Here is a 20,778-nt window from a genome sequence, read left to right on the forward strand (position 1 = left end):
AACATTCACATACCAGGAATTGACAGGTACAGAGTAAAATCTACATTCACATCCCAGGAACTGACAGGTACAGAGTAAAATCAACATTCACATACCAGGAACTGACAGGTACCGAGTAAAATCAACATTCACATACCAGGAACTGGCAGGGACAGAGTAAAATCAACATTCACATACCAGGAACTGAAAGGTACAGAGTAAAATCAACATTCACATACCAGGAACTGACAGGTGCAGAGTAAAATCAACATTCACATACCAGGAACAGAAAGGTACAGTGTAAAATCAACATTCACATACCAGGAACTGACAGGTAAAGAGTAAAACCAACATTCACATACCAGGAACTGACAGGTACAGAGTAAAATCAACCTTCACATACCAGGAACTGAAAGGTACAGAGTAAAATCAACATTCACAGACCAGCAATTGACAGGTACAGAGTAAAATCAACATTCACATACCAGGAACTGACAGGTACAGAGTAAAATCAACATTCACATACCAGGAACTGACAGGTACAGAGTAAAATCAACATTCACAGACCAGAAATTGACAGGTACAGAGTAAAATCAACATTCACATACCAGGAACTGACAGGTACAGAGTAAAATCAACATTCACATACCAGGAACTGACAGGTACACAGTAAAATCAACATTCACATACCTGGAACTGACAGGTATAAGTAAAATCAACATTCACATGCCAGGAACTGACAGGTACAGAGTAAAATCAACATTTACATAACAGGAACTGACAGGTACAGAGTAAAATCAGCATTCACATACCAGGAACTGACAGGTACAGAGTAAAATCAACATTCACATACAAGGAACTGACAGGTACAGAGTAAAATCAACATTCACATACCAGGATCTGACAGGTACAGAGTAAAATCAACATTCACATACCAGGAACTGACAGATACAGAATAACATCAACATTCACATACCAGAAACTGAAAGGTACAGAGTAAAATCAACATTCAAATACCAGGAACTGACAGGTACAGAGTAAAATCAACATTCACATACCAGGAACTGACAGGTACAGAGTAAAATCAACATTCACATGCCAGGAACTGACAGGTGCAGAGTAAAATCAACATTTACATAACAGGAACTGACAGGTACAGAGTAAAATCAACATTCACATACCAGGAACTGACAGGTACAGAGTAAAATCAACATTCACACTCCAGGAACTGACAGGTATAGAGTAAAATCAACATTCACTGACCAGGAACTGACAGGTACAGAGTAAAATCAACATTCACCGACCAGGAACTGACAGGTACAGAGTAAAATCAAGATTCACAGACCAGGAACTGACAGGAACAGAGTAAAATCAACATTCACAAACCAGGAACTGACAGACACAGAGTAAAATCAAACTTCACATACCAGGAACTGACAGGTACAGAGTAAAATCAACATTCACATACCAGGAACTGACAGGTACAGAGTAAAATCAACATTCACATACCAGGAACTGACAGATACAGAGTAAAATCAACATTCACATACCAGGAACTGACAGGGACAGAGTAAAATCAACATTCACATACCAGAAACTGACAGGTGCAGAGTAAAATCAACATTCACATCCCAGGAACTGACAGGTACAGAGTAAAATCAACATTCACATACCAGGAACTGACAGGTACAGAGTAAAATCAACATTCACATACCAGGAACGGACAGGTACAGAGTAAAATCAACATTCACATACCAGGAACTAACAGGTACAGAGTAAATTCTACATTCACATACCAGGAACTGACAGGTACAGAGTAAAATTAACCTTCACTTACCAGGAACTGACAGGTACAGAGTAAAATCAACATTCACATACCAGGAACTGACAGATACAGAGTAAAATCAACATTCACATACCAGGAACTGACAGGTACAGAGTAAAATCAACATTCACATACCAGGAACTGAAAGGTACACAGTAAAATCAACCTTCACATACCAGGAACTGACAGGTACAGAGTAAAATCAACATTCACATGCCAGGAACTGAAAGGTACAGAGTAAAATCAACATTCACATACCAGGAATTGACAGGTACAGAGTAAAATCTACATTCACATCCCAGGAACTGACAGGTACAGAGTAAAATCAACATTCACATACCAGGAACTGACAGGTACAGAGTAAAATCAACATTCACATACCAGGAACTGGCAGGGACAGAGTAAAATCAACATTCACATACCAGGAACTGAAAGGTACAGAGTAAAATCAACATTCACATACCAGGAACAGAAAGGTACAGAGTAAAATCAACATTCACATTCCAGGAACTGACAGGTAAAGAGTAAAATCAACATTCACATACCAGGAACTGACAGGTACAGAGTAAAATCAACATTCACATACCAGGAATTGACAGGTACAGAGTAAAATCTACATTCACATCCCAGGAACTGACAGGTACAGAGTAAAATCAACATTCACATACCAGGAACTGACAGGTACCGAGTAAAATCAACATTCACATACCAGGAACTGGCAGGGACAGAGTAAAATCAACTTTCACATACCAGGAACTGAAAGGTACAGAGTAAAATCAACATTCACATACCAGGAACTGACAGGTGCAGAGTAAAATCAACATTCACATACCAGGAACTGACAGGTACAGAGTAAAATCAACATTCACATACCAGGAACTGACAGGTACAGAGTAAAATCAACATTCACATACCAGGAACTGACAGGTACAGAGTAAAATCAACATTCACATACCAGGAACTGACAGGTATAGAGTAAAATCAACATTCACATGCCAGGAACTGACAGGTACAGAGTAAAATCAACATTTACATAACAGGAACTGACAGGTACAGAGTAAAATCAACATTCACATACCAGGAACTGACAGGTACAGAGTAAAATCAACATTCACATACAAGGAACTGACAGGTACAGAGTAAAATCAACATTCACATCCCAGGATCTGATAGGTACAGAGTAAAATCAACATTCACATACCAGGAACTGACAGATACAGAATAACATCAACATTCACATACCAGAAACTGACAGGTACAGAGTAAAATCAACATCAAATACCAGGAACTGACAGGTACAGAGTAAAATCAACATTCACATACCAGGAACTGACAGGTACAGAGTAAAATCAAAATTCACATACCAGGAACTGAAAGGTATAGAGTAAAATCAACATTCACATGCCAGGAACTGACAGGTGCAGAGTAAAATCAACATTTACATAACAGGAACTGACAGGTACAGAGTAAAATCAACATTCACATACCAGGAACTGACAGGTACAGAGTAAAATCAACATTCACACTCCAGGAACTGACAGGTAAAGAGTAAAATCAACATTCACATACCAGGAACTGACAGGTACAGAGTAAAATCAACATTCACAGACCAGGAACTGACAGGTACAGAGTAAAATCAACATTCACAGACCAGGAACTGACAGGTACAGAGTAAAATCAACATTCACAAACCAGGAACTGACAGACACAGAGTAAAATCAAACTTCACATACCAGGAACTGACAGGTACAGAGTAAAATCAACATTCACATACCAGGAACTGACAGGTACAGAGTAAAATCAACATTCACATACCAGGAACTGACAGATACAGAGTAAAATCAACATTCACATACCAGGAACTGACAGGTACAGAGTAAAATCAACATTCACATACCAGAAACTGACAGGTGCAGAGTAAAATCAACATTCACATACCAGGAACTGACAGGTACAGAGTAAAATCAACATTCACATACCAGGAACTGACAGGTACAGAGTAAGATCAATATTCACATACCAGGAACGGACAGGTACAGAGTAAAATCAACATTCACATACCAGGAACTAACAGGTACAGAGTAAATTCTACATTCACATACCAGGAACTGACAGTTACAGAGTAAAATTAACCTTCACATACCAGGAACTGACAGGTACAGAGTAAAATCAACATTCACATACCAGGAACTGACAGATACAGATTAAAATCAACATTCACATACCAGGAACTGACAATTACAGAGTAAAATCAACATTCACATACCAGGAACTGAAAGGTACAGAGTAAAATCAACCTTCACATACCAGGAACTGACAGGTACAGAGTAAAATCAACATTCACATGCCAGGAACTGAAAGGTACAGAGTAAAATCAACATTCACATACCAGGAATTGACAGGTACAGAGTAAAATCTACATTCACATCCCAGGAACTGACAGGTACAGAGTAAAATCAACATTCACATACCAGGAACTGACAGGTACCGAGTAAAATCAACATTCACATACCAGGAACTGACAGATACAGAGTAAAATCAACATTCACATACCAGGAACTGACAGGTACAGAGTAAAATCAACATTCACATACCAGAAACTGACAGGTGCAGAGTAAAATCAACATTCACATACCAGGAACTGACAGGTACAGAGTAAAATCAACATTCACATACCAGGAACTGACAGACACAGAGTAAAATCAACATTCACATACCAGGAACTGAAAGGTACAGAGTAAAATCAAACTTCACATACCAGGAACTGACAGGTACAGAGTAAAATCAACATTCACATGCCAGGAACTGAAAGGTACAGAGTAAAATCAACATTCACATACCAGGAATTGACAGCTACAGAATAAAATCTACATTCACAACCCAGGAACTGACAGGTACAGAGTAAAATCAACATTCACAGACCAGGAACTGACAGGTACCGAGTAAAATCAACATTCACATACCAGGAACTGGCAGGGACGGAGTAAAATCAACATTCACATACCAGGAACTGAAAGGTACAGAGTAAAATCAACATTCACATACCAGGAACAGAAAGGTACAGAGTAAAATCAACATTCACATACCAGGAACTGACAGGTAAAGAGTAAAATCAACATTCACATACCAGGAACTGACAGGTACAGAGGAAAATCAACATTCACATACCAGGAACTGACAGGTACACAGTAAAATCAACATTCACATACCAGGAACTGACAGGTATAGAGTAAAATCAACATTCACAGGCCAGGAACTGACAGGTACAGAGTAAAATCAACATTTACATAACAGGAACTGACAGGTACAGAGTAAAATCAACATTCACATACCAGTAACTGACAGGTACAGAGTAAAATCAACATTCACACTCCAGGAACTGAAAGGTACAGAGTAAAATCAACATTCACTGACCAGGAACTGACAGGTACAGTGTAAAATCAACATTCACAGACCAGGAACTGACAGGTACAGAGTAAAATCAACATTCACCGACCAGGAACTGACAGGCTCAGAGTAAAATCAACATTCACATACCAGGAACTGACAGGTACAGAGTAAAATCAACATTCACATACCAGGAACTGACAGGTACAGAGTAAAATCAACATTCACATACCAGGAACTGAAAGGTATAGAGTAAAATCAACATTCACATACCAGAAACTGACAGATACAGAGTAAAATCAACATTCACATACCAGGAACTGACAGGTACAGAGTAAAATCAACATTCACATACCAGGAACTGACAGGTACAGAGTAAAATCAACATTCACAGACCAGGAACTGACAGGTACAGAGTAAAATCAACATTCACATACCAGGAACTGACAGGTACAGAGTAAAATCAACATTCACATACCAGGAACTGACAGGTACAGAGTAAAATTAACATTCACATCCCAGAAACTGACAGGTACAGAGTAAAATCAACATTCACATCCCAGAATCTGACAGGTACAGAGTAAAATCAACCTTCACATACCAGGAACTGACAGGTACAGAGTAAAATCAACATTCACATCTCAGAAACTGACAGGTACAGAGTAAAATCAACCTTCACATACCAGGAACTGACAGGTACAGAGTAAAATCAACATTCACATACCAGGAACTGACAGATACAGAGTAAAATCAACATTCACATACCAGGAACTGACAGGTACAGAGAAAAATCAACATTGACAGACCAGAAATTGACAGGTACAGAGTTAAATCAACATTCACATAGCAGGAACTGACAGGTACAGAGTCAAATCAACATTCACATACCAGGAACTGACAGGTACACAGTAAAATCAACATTCACATACCAGGAACTGACAGGTACAGAGTAAAATCAACATTCACACTCCAGGAACTGAAAGGTATAGAATAAAATCAACATTCACTGACCAGGAACTGACAGGTACAGTGTAAAATCAACATTCACAGACCAGGAACTGACAGGTACAGAGTAAAATCAACATTCACAGACCAGGAACTGACAGGTACAGAGTAAAATCAACATTTACATACCAGGAACTGACAGGTACAGAGTAAAATCAACATTCACATACCAGGATCTGACAGGTACAGAGTAAAATCAACATTCACATATCAGGAACTGAAAGGTATAGAGTAAAATCAACATTCACATACCAGAAACTGACAGATACAGAGTGAAATCAACATTCAAATACCAGGAACTGACAGGTACAGAGTAAAATCAACATTCACATACCAGGAACTGACAGGTACAGAGTAAAATCAACATTCACATACCAGGAACTGACAGGTACAGAGTAAAATCAACATTCACATACCAGGAACTGACAGACACAGATTAAAATCAACCTTCACATACCAGGAACTGACAGGTACAGAGCAAAATCAGCATTCACATACCAGGAACTGACTGGTAGACTACAATCAACATTCACATACCAGGAACTGACAGATACAGAGTAAAATCAACATTCACATACCAGGAACTGACAGGTACAGAGTAAAATCAACATTCACAGACCAGGAACTGACAGGTACAGAGTAAAATCAACATTCACATACCAGGAACTGACAGGTACAGAGTAAAATCAACATTCACATACCAGGAACTGACAGGTACAGAGTAAAATCAACATTCACATACCAGGAACTGACAGGTACAGAGTAAAATCAACATTCACATACCAGGAACTGACAGGTACAGAGTAAAATCAACATTCACATACCAGGAACTGACAGGTACAGAGTAAAATCAACATTCACATACCAGGAACTGACAGGTACAGAGTAAAATCAACATTCACATACCAGGAACTGACAGACACAGAGTAAAATCAACCTTCACATACCAGGAACTGACAGGTACAGAGCAAAATCAACATTCACATACGAGGAACTGACTGGTAGAGTACAATCAACATTCACATACCAGAACTGACAGATACAGAGTAAAATCAACATTCACATACCAGGAACTGACAGGTACAGAGTAAAATCAACATTCACAGACCAGGAACTGACAGGTACAGAGTGAAATCAACATTCACATACCAGGAACTGACAGGTACAGAGTAAAATCAACATTCGCATACCAGGAACTGACAGGTACAGAGTAAAATCAACATTCACATACCAGGAACTGACAGGTACAGAGTAAAATCAACATTCACATACCAGGAACTGACAGGTACAGAGTAAAATCAACATTCACATACCAGGAACTGACAGGTACAGAGTAAAATCAACATTCACATACCAGGAACTGAAAGGTACAGAGTAAAATCAACCTTCACATACCAGGAACTGACAGATACAGAGAAAAATCAACATTCACATACCAGGAACTGAAAGGTACAGAGTAAAATCAACATTCACATACCAGGAACTGACAGGTACAGAGTAAAATCAACATTCACATACCAGGAACTGACAGGTACAGAGTAAAATCAACATTCACATACCAGGAACTGAAAGGTACAGAGTAAAATCAACCTTCACATCCCAGGAACTGACAGGTACAGAGTAAAATCAACATTCACATACCAGGAACTGAAAGGTACAGAGTAAAATCAACATTCACATACCAGGAACTGACAGGTACCGAGTAAAATCAACATTCACATACCAGGAACTGGCAGGGACAGAGTAAAATCAACATTCACATACCAGGAACTGAAAGGTACAGAGCAAAATCAACATTCACATACCAGGAACTGACAGGTACAGAGTAAAATCAACATTCACATACCAGGAACTGAAAGGTACAGAGTAAAATCAAAATTCACATACCAGGAACTGACAGGTACAGAGTAAAATCAACATTCACATACCAGGAACTGACAGGTACAGAGTAAAATCAACATTCACATACCAGGAACTAACAGGGACAGGGTAAAATCAACATTCAAAGACCAGGAACTGACAGGTACAGAGTAAAATCAACATTCACATACCAGGAACTGACAGGTACAGAGAAAAATCAACATTCACATACCAGGAACTGACAGGTACAGAGTAAAATCAACATTCACATACCAGGAACTGACAGGTACTGAGTAAAATCAACATTCACATACCAGGTACTGACAGGTACAGAGTAAAATCAAAATTCACAGACCAGGAACTGAAAGGTACAGAGTAAAATCAACATTCACATACCAGGAACTGACAGGTCCAGAGTAAAATCAACATTCACATACCAGGTACTGACAGGTACAGAGTAAAATCAAAATTCACAGACCAGGAACTGAAAGGTACAGAGTAAAATCAACATTCACATACCAGGGACTGACAGGTACAGAGTAAAATCAACATTCACATACCAGGAACTGACAGATACAGAGTAAAATCAACATTCACATACCAGGAACTGACAGGTACAGAGTAAAATCAGCATTCGCAGACCAGGAACTGACAGGTACAGAGTAAAATCAACATTCACATACCAGGTACTGACAGTTACAGAGTGAAATCAACATTCACATACCAGGAACTGACAGATACAGAGTAAAATCAACATTCACATACCAGGAACTGACAGGTACAGAGTAAAATCAACATTCACATACCAGGAACTGACAGGTACAGAGTAAAATCAACATTCACATACCAGGAACTGACAGACACAGATTAAAATCAACCTTCACATACCAGGAACTGACAGGTACAGAGCAAAATCAACATTCACATACCAGGAACTGACTGGTAGAGTACAATCAACATTCACATACCAGGAACTGACAGATACAGAGTAAAATCAACATTCACATACCAGGAACTGACAGGTACAGAGTAAAATCAACATTCACAGACCAGGAACTGACAGGTACAGAGTAAAATCAACATTCACATACCAGGAACTGACAGGTACAGAGTAAAATCAACATTCACATACCAGGAACTGACAGGTACAGAGTAAAATCAACATTCACATACCAGGAACTGACAGGTACAGAGTAAAATCAACATTCACATACCAGGAACTGACAGGTACAGAGTAAAATCAACATTCACATACCAGGAACTGACAGGTACAGAGTAAAATCAACATTCACATACCAGGAACTAACAGGGACAGGGTAAAATCAACATTCAAAGACCAGGAACTGACAGGTACAGAGTAAAATCAACATTCACATACCAGGAACTGACAGGTACAGAGAAAAATCAACATTCACATACCAGGAACTGACAGGTACAGAGTAAAATCAACATTCACATACCAGGAACTGACAGGTACTGAGTAAAATCAACATTCACATACCAGGTACTGACAGGTACAGAGTAAAATCAAAATTCACAGACCAGGAACTGAAAGGTACAGAGTAAAATCAACATTCACATACCAGGAACTGACAGGTCCAGAGTAAAATCAACATTCACATACCAGGTACTGACAGGTACAGAGTAAAATCAAAATTCACAGACCAGGAACTGAAAGGTACAGAGTAAAATCAACATTCACATACCAGGGACTGACAGGTACAGAGTAAAATCAACATTCACATACCAGGAACTGACAGATACAGAGTAAAATCAACATTCACATACCAGGAACTGACAGGTACAGAGTAAAATCAGCATTCGCAGACCAGGAACTGACAGGTACAGAGTAAAATCAACATTCACATACCAGGTACTGACAGTTACAGAGTGAAATCAACATTCACATACCAGGAACTGACAGATACAGAGTAAAATCAACATTCACATACCAGGAACTGACAGGTACAGAGTAAAATCAACATTCACATACCAGGAACTGACAGGTACAGAGTAAAATCAACATTCACATACCAGGAACTGACAGACACAGATTAAAATCAACCTTCACATACCAGGAACTGACAGGTACAGAGCAAAATCAACATTCACATACCAGGAACTGACTGGTAGAGTACAATCAACATTCACATACCAGGAACTGACAGATACAGAGTAAAATCAACATTCACATACCAGGAACTGACAGGTACAGAGTAAAATCAACATTCACAGACCAGGAACTGACAGGTACAGAGTAAAATCAACATTCACATACCAGGAACTGACAGGTACAGAGTAAAATCAACATTCACATACCAGGAACTGACAGGTACAGAGTAAAATCAACATTCACATACCAGGAACTGACAGGTACAGAGTAAAATCAACATTCACATACCAGGAACTGACAGGTACAGAGTAAAATCAACATTCACATACCAGGAACTGACAGGTACAGAGTAAAATCAACATTCACATACCAGGAACTGACAGACACAGAGTAAAATCAACCTTCACATACCAGGAACTGACAGGTACAGAGCAAAATCAACATTCACATACGAGGAACTGACTGGTAGAGTACAATCAACATTCACATACCAGGAACTGACAGATACAGAGTAAAATCAACATTCACATACCAGGAACTGACAGGTACAGAGTAAAATCAACATTCACAGACCAGGAACTGACAGGTACAGAGTGAAATCAACATTCACATACCAGGAACTGACAGGTACAGAGTAAAATCAACATTCGCATACCAGGAACTGACAGGTACAGAGTAAAATCAACATTCACATACCAGGAACTGACAGGTACAGAGTAAAATCAACAATCACATACCAGGAACTGACAGGTACAGAGTAAAATCAACATTCACATACCAGGAACTGAAAGGTACAGGGTAAAATCAACCTTCACATACCAGGAACTGACAGATACAGAGTAAAATCAACATTCACATACCAGGAACTGAAAGGTACAGAGTAAAATCAACATTCACATACCAGGAACTGACAGGTACAGAGTAAAATCAACATTCACATACCAGGAACTGAAAGGTACAGAGCAAAATCAACATTCACATACCAGGAACTGACAGGTACAGAGTAAAATCAACATTCACATACCAGGAACTGAAAGGTACAGAGTAAAATCAAAATTCACATACCAGGAACTGACAGGTACAGAGTAAAATCAACATTCACATACCAGGAACTGACAGGTACAGAGTAAAATCAACATTCACATACCAGGAACTAACAGGGACAGGGTAAAATCAACATTCAAAGACCAGGAACTGACAGGTACAGAGTAAAATCAACATTCACATACCAGGAACTGACAGGTACAGAGAAAAATCAACATTCACATACCAGGAACTGACAGGTACAGAGTAAAATCAACATTCACATACCAGGAACTGACAGGTACTGAGTAAAACCAACATTCACATACCAGGTACTGACAGGTACAGAGTAAAATCAAAATTCACAGACCAGGAACTGAAAGGTACAGAGTAAAATCAACATTCACGTACCAGGAACTGACAGGTCCAGAGTAAAATCAACATTCACATACCAGGTACTGACAGGTACAGAGTAAAATCAAAATTCACAGACCAGGAACTGAAAGGTACAGAGTAAAATCAACATTCACATACCAGGGACTGACAGGTACAGAGTAAAATCAACATTCACATACCAGGAACTGACAGATACAGAGTAAAATCAACATTCACATACCAGGAACTGACAGGTACAGAGTAAAATCAGCATTCGCAGACCAGGAACTGACAGGTACAGAGTAAAATCAACATTCACATACCAGGAACTGATAGGTACAGAGTAAAATCAACATTCACATACCAGGTACTGACAGGTACAGAGTAAAATCAAAATTCACAGACCAGGAACTGAAAGGTACAGAGTAAAATCAACATTCACATACCAGGAACTGACAGGTACAGAGTAAAATCAACATTCACATACCAGGAACTGACAGGTACTGAGTAAAATCAACATTCACATACCAGGTACTGACAGGTACAGAGTAAAATCAAAATTCACAGACCAGGAACTGAAAGGTACAGAGTAAAATCAACATTCACATACCAGGAACTGACAGGTACAGAGTAAAATCAACATTCACATACCAGGAACTGACAGATACAGAGTAAAATCAACATTCACATACCAGGAACTGACAGGTACAGAGTAAAATCAACATTCACAGACCAGGAACTGACAGGTACAGAGTAAAATCAACATTCACATACCAGGAACTGACAGGTACAGAGTAAAATCAACATTCACATACCAGGAACTGACAGGTACAGAGTAAAATCAACATTCACATACCAGGAACTGACAGGTACAGAGTAAAATCAACATTCACATACCAGGAACTGACAGGTACAGAGTAAAATCAACATTCACATACCAGGAACTGACAGGTACAGAGTAAAATCAACATTCACATACCAGGAACTGACAGGTACAGAGTAAAATCAACATTCACATACCAGGAACTGACAGACACAGAGTAAAATCAACCTTCACATACCAGGAACTGACAGGTACAGAGCAAAATCAACATTCACATACGAGGAACTGACTGGTAGAGTACAATCAACATTCACATACCAGGAACTGACAGATACAGAGTAAAATCAACATTCACATACCAGGAACTGACAGGTACAGAGTAAAATCAACATTCACAGACCAGGAACTGACAGGTACAGAGTGAAATCAACATTCACATACCAGGAACTGACAGGTAAAGAGTAAAATCAACATTCGCATACCAGGAACTGACAGGTACAGAGTAAAATCAACATTCACATACCAGGAACTGACAGGTACAGAGTAAAATCAACATTCACATACCAGGAACTGACAGGTACAGAGTAAAATCAACATTCACATACCAGGAACTGACAGGTACAGAGTAAAATCAACATTCACATACCAGGAACTGAAAGGTACAGGGTAAAATCAACCATCACATACCAGGAACTGACAGATACAGAGTAAAATCAACATTCACATACCAGGAACTGAAAGGTACAGAGTAAAATCAACATTCACATACCAGGAACTGACAGGTACAGAGTAAAATCAACATTCACATACCAGGAACTGACAGGTACAGAGTAAAATCAACATTCACATACCAGGAACTGAAAGGTACAGAGTAAAATCAACCTTCACATCCCAGGAACTGACAGGTACAGAGTAAAATCAACATTCACATACCAGGAACTGAAAGGTACAGAGTAAAATCAACATTCACATACCAGGAACTGACAGGTACCGAGTAAAATCAACATTCACATACCTGGAACTGGCAGGGACAGAGTAAAATCAACATTCACATACCAGGAACTGAAAGGTACAGAGCAAAATCAACATTCACATACCAGGAACTGACAGGTACAGAGTAAAATCAACATTCACATACCAGGAACTGAAAGGTACAGAGTAAAATCAAAATTCACATACCAGGAACTGACAGGTACAGAGTAAAATCAACATTCACATACCAGGAACTGACAGGTACAGAGTAAAATCAACATTCACATACCAGGAACTGACAGGGACAGGGTAAAATCAACATTCAAAGACCAGGAACTGACAGGTACAGAGTAAAATCAACATTCACATACCAGGAACTGACAGGTACAGAGAAAAATCAACATTCACATACCAGGAACTGACAGGTACAGAGTAAAATCAACATTCACATACCAGGAACTGACAGGTACTGAGTAAAATCAACATTCACATACCAGGTACTGACAGGTACAGAGTAAAATCAAAATTCACAGACCAGGAACTGAAAGGTACAGAGTAAAATCAACATTCACATACCAGGAACTGACAGGTCCAGAGTAAAATCAACATTCACATACCAGGTACTGACAGGTACAGAGTAAAATCAAAATTCACAGACCAGGAACTGAAAGGTACAGAGTAAAATCAACATTCACATACCAGGGACTGACAGGTACAGAGTAAAATCAACATTCACATACCAGGAACTGACAGATACAGAGTAAAATCAACATTCACATACCAGGAACTGACAGGTACAGAGTAAAATCAGCATTCGCAGACCAGGAACTGACAGGTACAGAGTAAAATCAACATTCACATACCAGGTACTGACAGGTACAGAGCAAAATCAACATTCACAGACCAGGAACTGACAGTTACAGAGTGAAATCAACATTCACAGACCAGGAACTGACAGGTACATAGTAAAATCAACATTCACATACCAGGAACTGACAGATACAGAGTAAAATCAACATTCACATACCAGGAACTGACAGGTACAGAGTAAAATCAACATTCAGATACCAGGAACTGACAGGTACAGAGTAAAATCAACATTCACATACCAGGAACTGACAGGTACGGAGTAAAATCAACATTCACATACCAGGAACTGACAGATACAGAGAAAATTTAACATTCACATACCAGGAACTGACAGATACAGAGTAAAATTAACATTCACATACCAGGAACTGACAGATACAGAGTAAAATCAACATTCACATACCAGGAACTGAAAGGTACAGAGTAAAATCAACATTCACATACCAGGAACTGACAGATACAGATTAAAATCAGCATTCACAGACCAGGAACTGACAGGTACAGAGTAAAATCAACATTCACATACCAGGAACTGACAGGTACAGAGTAAAATCAACATTCACATACCAGGAACTGACAGGTACAGAGTAAAATCAACATTCACATACCAGAAACTGACAGGTACAGAGTCAAATCAACATTCACAAACCAGGAACTGACAGGTACAGAGTAAAATCAACATTCACATACCAGGAACTGACAGGTACAGAGTAAAATTAACATTCACATACCAGGAACTGACAGGTACAGAGTAAAATCAACATTCACATACCAGGAACTGACAGGTACAGAGTAAAATCAACATTCACATACCAGGAACTGACAGGTACAGAGTAAAATGAACATTCACATACCAGGAACTGAAAGGTACAGAGTAAAATCAACATTCACATACCAGGAACTGACAGGTACAGAGTAAAATTAACATTCACATACCAGGAACTGACAGGTACAGAGTAAAATCAACATTCACATACCAGGAACTGACAGGTACAGAGTAAAATTAACATTCACAGACCAGGAACTGACAGGTACAGAGTAAAATCAACATTCACATACCAGGAACTGATAGGTACAGAGTAAAATCAACATTTACATAACAGGAACTGACAGGTACAGAGTAAAATCAACATTCACATGCCATGAACTGAAAGGTACAGAGTAAAATCAACATTCACATACCAGGAACTGACAGGTACAGAGTAAAATTAACATTCACATACCAGGAACTGACAGATACAGAGTAAAATCAGCATTCACATACCAGGAACTGACAGGCACAGAGTAAAATCAACATTCACATACCAGGAACTGACAGGTACAGAGTAAAATCAACATTCACAAACCAGGAACTGACAGGTACAGAGAAAAATCAACATTCACATACCAGGAACTGACAGGTAAAGAGTGAAATCAACATTCACATACTAGGAACTGACAGGTACAGAGTAAAATCAACATTCACATACCAGGAACTGACAGGTATAGAGTAAAATCAACATTCACATACCAGGAACTGACAGATACAGAGAAAAATTAACATTCACATACCAGGAACTGACAGGTAAAGAGTAAAATCAACATTCACATACCAGGAACTGACAGGTACAGAGTAAAATCAACATTCACATACCAGGAACTGACAGGTACAGAGTAAAATCAACATTCACATACCAGGAACTGAAAGGTACAGAGTAAAATCAAAATTCACATACCAGGAACTGACAGGTACAGAGTAAAATCAACATTCACATACCAGGAACTGACAGGTACAGAGTAAAATCAACATTCACATACCAGGAACTGACAGGTACAGGGTAAATTCAACATTCAAAGACCAGGAACTGACAGGTACAGAGTAAAATCAACATTCACATACCAGGAACTGACAGGTACAGAGAAAAATCAACATTCACATACCAGGAACTGACAGGTACAGAGTAAAATTAACATTCACATACCAGGAACTGACAGGTACAGAGTAAAATCAACATTCACATACCAGGAACTGACAGGTACAGAGTAAAATCAACATTCACATACCAGGAACTGACAGGTACAGAGTAAAATCAACATTCACATACCAGGAACTGAAAGGTACCGAGTAAAATCAACATTCACATACCAGGAACTGACAGGTACAGAGTAAAATTAACATTCACTTACCAGGAACTGACAGGTACAGAGTAAAATCAACATTCACATACCAGGAACTGACAGGTACAGAGTAAAATTAACATTCTCAGACCAGGAACTGACAGGTACAGAGTAAAATCAACATTCACATACCAGGAACTGATAGGTACAGAGTAAAATCAACATTCACATACCAGGAACTGACAGGTACAGAGTAAAATCAACATTCACATACCAGGAACTGATAGGTACAGAGTAAAATCAACATTCACATACCAGGAACTGATAGGTACAGAGTAAAATCAACATTTACATAACAGGAACTGACAGGTACAGAGTAAAATCAACATTCACATGCCATGAACTGAAAGGTACAGAGTAAAATCAACATTCACATACCAGGAACTGACAGGTACAGAGTAAAATTAACATTCACATACCAGGAACTGACAGATACAGAGTAAAATCAGCATTCACATACCAGGAACTGACAGGCACAGAGTAAAATCAACATTCACATACCAGGAACTGACAGGTACAGAGTAAAATCAACATTCACAAACCAGGAACTGACAGGTACAGAGAAAAATCAACATTCACATACCAGGAACTGACAGGTAAAGAGTAAAATCAACATTCACATACCAGGAACTGACAGGTACAGAGTAAAATCAACATTCACATACCAGGAACTGACAGGTATAGAGTAAAATCAACATTCACATACCAGGAACTGACAGGTACAGAGAAAAATGAACATTCACATACCAGGAACTGACAGGTAAAGAGTAAAATCAACATTCACATACCAGGAACTGACAGGTACAGAGTAAAATCAACATTCACATACCAGGAACTGACAGGTACAGAGTAAAATCAACATTCACATACCAGGAACTGACAGGTACAGAGAAAAATCAACATTCACATACCAGGAACTGACAGGTAAAGAGTAAAATCAACATTCACATACCAGGAACTGACAGGTGCAGAGTAAAATCAACATTCACATACCAGGAACTGACAGGTACAGAGTAAAATCAACATTCACATACCAGGAACTGACAGGTACAGAGAAAAATCAACATTCACATACCAGGAACTGACAGGTAAAGAGTAAAATCAACATTCACATACCAGGAACTGACAGGTACAGAGTGAAATCAACATTCACATACAAGGACCTGACAGGTACAGAGTAAAATCAACATTCACATACCAGGAACTGACAGGTACAATACAGATCGTTGGCCGGTATTTATTTTAAGGCAGGGAATTAAAAATTGACACAATGATCGAACCGATCCATGAATGTTCTTGTCGGAGATCTGGAAAATACCTCCAGCTGAAATGTTAGCAGTTGGTAATCAAATTACTGCAGTAAATCGATTCTTTCAGAGAGGCTGTCAGTGGATCTTAAAAGAGCCGGTATGCTTGGTGCTTTATTGTTGTACGTTGTGGAGATCTGCAAGGAGCTGTTGTTCTTGGTCACCCCAATGTCCAATCGCAGGTCAAATTTATGTTGCAGTATTTTACAAAGGAAAAAAATGTCAAAGCCATTACTGAATAGAAGTTGATAATATATTATCATCATCCAATCAGATTCATTCTCCTGCTCGTTCGACGTCGCCCTGGAGCAAGTTTGTTTCATTCAAGTGTTTCTCCAATTTCCTATTGAAATCATTGATTGTCTCTGCTTCCACCACACTTGTGGACAGACATTGCAGTTGCAATGTAGCAGGTAAAGCAAAAAGTGCTTCCTCACATTTCCCTGCATCTCTTTCCCAAAACCATCAATCTGTGTCTCCTAGTCCTTGTACCATCAACTAATGGGAACGGGTTATCCTTGTCTAACCTACCTACACCTGCATCAGATCTCCCCTCAATCCACATTGCTGTAAGGAGAACAACCACTTAGATAAATCAATCCAGAGCCATCTATCCAAGCTTTTCAATAACAAAAGAATAGTTGTATTGTAAGTAGTATAGATAGGTGCATAACATCAAGAGACTTTGATAGATTAACTGATTGTCTCTGCCCAACTCACCTGAGCACTGCTCACCGCTGAGTAACGTTTAGATCATTTTCATAGCTTACATTTATGCAAGAATTGCAATGTCAAGGTTGGTTTGTGAAGCATGACGGTCATCTTCACTGAACTATGTTAAAATGTCATGTTGAGAGATGTGTCAGTGTGGAAGATGCACGCAGCCATAGGAAATAAAAAGGCAAGTCATGTAGCTGGAGGAGAATCCACAATGTGGGCGCGATGGACCGTGACATATTTTACGTTTGTGACAAATAAGGACAGCTAAAATAATAGGATTAATGATATGCTTTGTACATCAATATATTGAAGTCTGTTTGATCTGTTGCTTGCTTTATTATGAAATGTGTTTTCAAGGCTATACTTTGTTGAAACCTTTTTGTGAGAACGATGGCAGAGACACCAGCACTCCTTGCATGGAGAGAGATGAGATAAAGGCAGAATTAAAGAAAACATTGTCTGGGATAAGCAAGAATGTAACCTTTAGGATCCTTGCTAAAATAGAAAGAGTCGGGAAACATCTGTAATGTGTGTAGATTCAACCATTAACTAACTAGTGTCAAACAATGATGTCAACCTGGACCAATTAGGACACTTGGAACAATTCAAAACTAATATGGTAACATCCTTGCACCACAAGAAGGATAAAAGAAAGGGTGTTACAGGACATCGTCAGCACACTTAGAGAGGGGTCAACAGAAGATCGTTGGTACTTAAAAGGAGAAGATAGAATATAGTCAAAAAAACACAGCAAGGGATGAAGAAGGAGAGAAGTCCGTGCGGCAGCAAGCACAGAAACAAGAACGGGTGTTGTGTGTTACTGAATATCTATTACCATTAGAATTAGAATTAGAATTAGAATATTACAGCGCAGTACAGGCCCTTCGGCCCTCGATGTTGCGCCGATCATCTGACCTACACTATTCTATTTGCATCCATATGTCTATCCAATGACCACTTAAATGCCCTTAAAGTTGGCGAGTCTACTACTGTTGCAGGCAGGGCGTTCCACGCCCCTACTACTCTCTGCGTAAAGAAACTACCTCTGACATCTGTCCTATATCTTTCACCCCTCAACTTAAAGCTATGTCCCCTCGTGTTTGCCATCCTCATCCGAGGAAAAAGACTCTCACTATCCACCCTATCTAACCCTCTGATTATCTTGTATGTCTCTATTAAGTCACCTCTCCTCCTCCTTCTCTCTAACGAAAACAACCCCAAGTCCCTCAGCCTTTCCTCGTAAGACCTTCCTTCCATACCAGGCAACATCCTAGTAAATCTCCTCTGCACCCTTTCCAAAGCTTCCACATCCTTCCTATAATGCGGTGACCAGAACTGCACGCAATACTCAAGGTGCGGCCTCACCAGAGTTTTGGACAGCTGCATCATGACCTCGTGGCTCCGAAACTCGATCCCCCTACTAATAAAAGCTAACACACCATATGCCTTCTTAACAGCCCTATTAACCTGAGTAGCAACTTTCAGGGATTTATGTACCTGGATACCAAGATCTCTCTGCTCATCTACACTACCAAGAATCTTCCCATTAGCCCAGTACTCTGCATTGCTGTTACTCCTTCCAAAGTGAATCACCTCACACTCCTCCGCATTAAACTCCATTTGCCATCTCTCAGCCCAGCTCTGCAGCCTATCTATGTCCCTCTGTACCCTACAACACTCTTCGACACTATCCACAACTCCACCGACCTTCGTGTCATCCGCAAATTTACTAACCCACCCTTCTACACCCTCATCCAGGTCGTTTATAAAAATGACAAACAGCAGTGGCCCCAAAACAGAACCTTGCGGTACACCACTAGTAACTAAACTCCAGGATGAACATTTGCCATCAACCACCACCCTCTGTCTTCTTTCAGCTAGCCAATTTCTGATCCAAAGCTCTAAATCACCTTCAACCCCATACTTCCGTATTTTCTGCAATAGCCTACCGTGGGGAACCTTACCAAACGCCTTACTGAAATCCATATACACCACATCCACGGCTTTACCCTCATCCACCTGTTTGGTCACCTTCTCGAAAAACACAATAAGGTTTGTGAGGCACGACCTGCCTTTCACAAAACCGTGCTGACTATCGCAAATGATTGTTAAGTATTAACTTTGTACATCTTAGTTATGCCTAATAAACTCTCTGACTTGGTCACATAACTTGAGTTTGTACCTTGTAGGTCTATCTTGGTCAGGAATCTAAAGGTGAGACGGGTTGGGTATTCTCTGTCTCACCTCTGTTCAGGTAACATCTATCTGAAACTTACAGCTCTTTACTATATGCATACATTGCTGTGTATTTTGTCCTCCTTATACTTCGAAATTGTGGGCCCGTTAAAAACATTGTTCTTCG

At 39.4% G+C, this 20,778-nt stretch overlaps 1 long non-coding RNA gene across 1 annotated transcript in view; it reads left to right on the plus strand.

The window, feature by feature from the left end:
* Nucleotides 1-20,778, plus strand: part of LOC137356111 (uncharacterized) — a 186,957-nt gene that overhangs the window by 118,137 nt on the left and 48,042 nt on the right. The gene's annotated exons all lie outside the window — the stretch shown is intronic.

The sequence above is a fragment of the Heterodontus francisci genome, chromosome 45 (assembly GCF_036365525.1).
Source record: "Heterodontus francisci isolate sHetFra1 chromosome 45, sHetFra1.hap1, whole genome shotgun sequence".
Classification (NCBI taxonomy): domain Eukaryota; kingdom Metazoa; phylum Chordata; class Chondrichthyes; order Heterodontiformes; family Heterodontidae; genus Heterodontus; species Heterodontus francisci.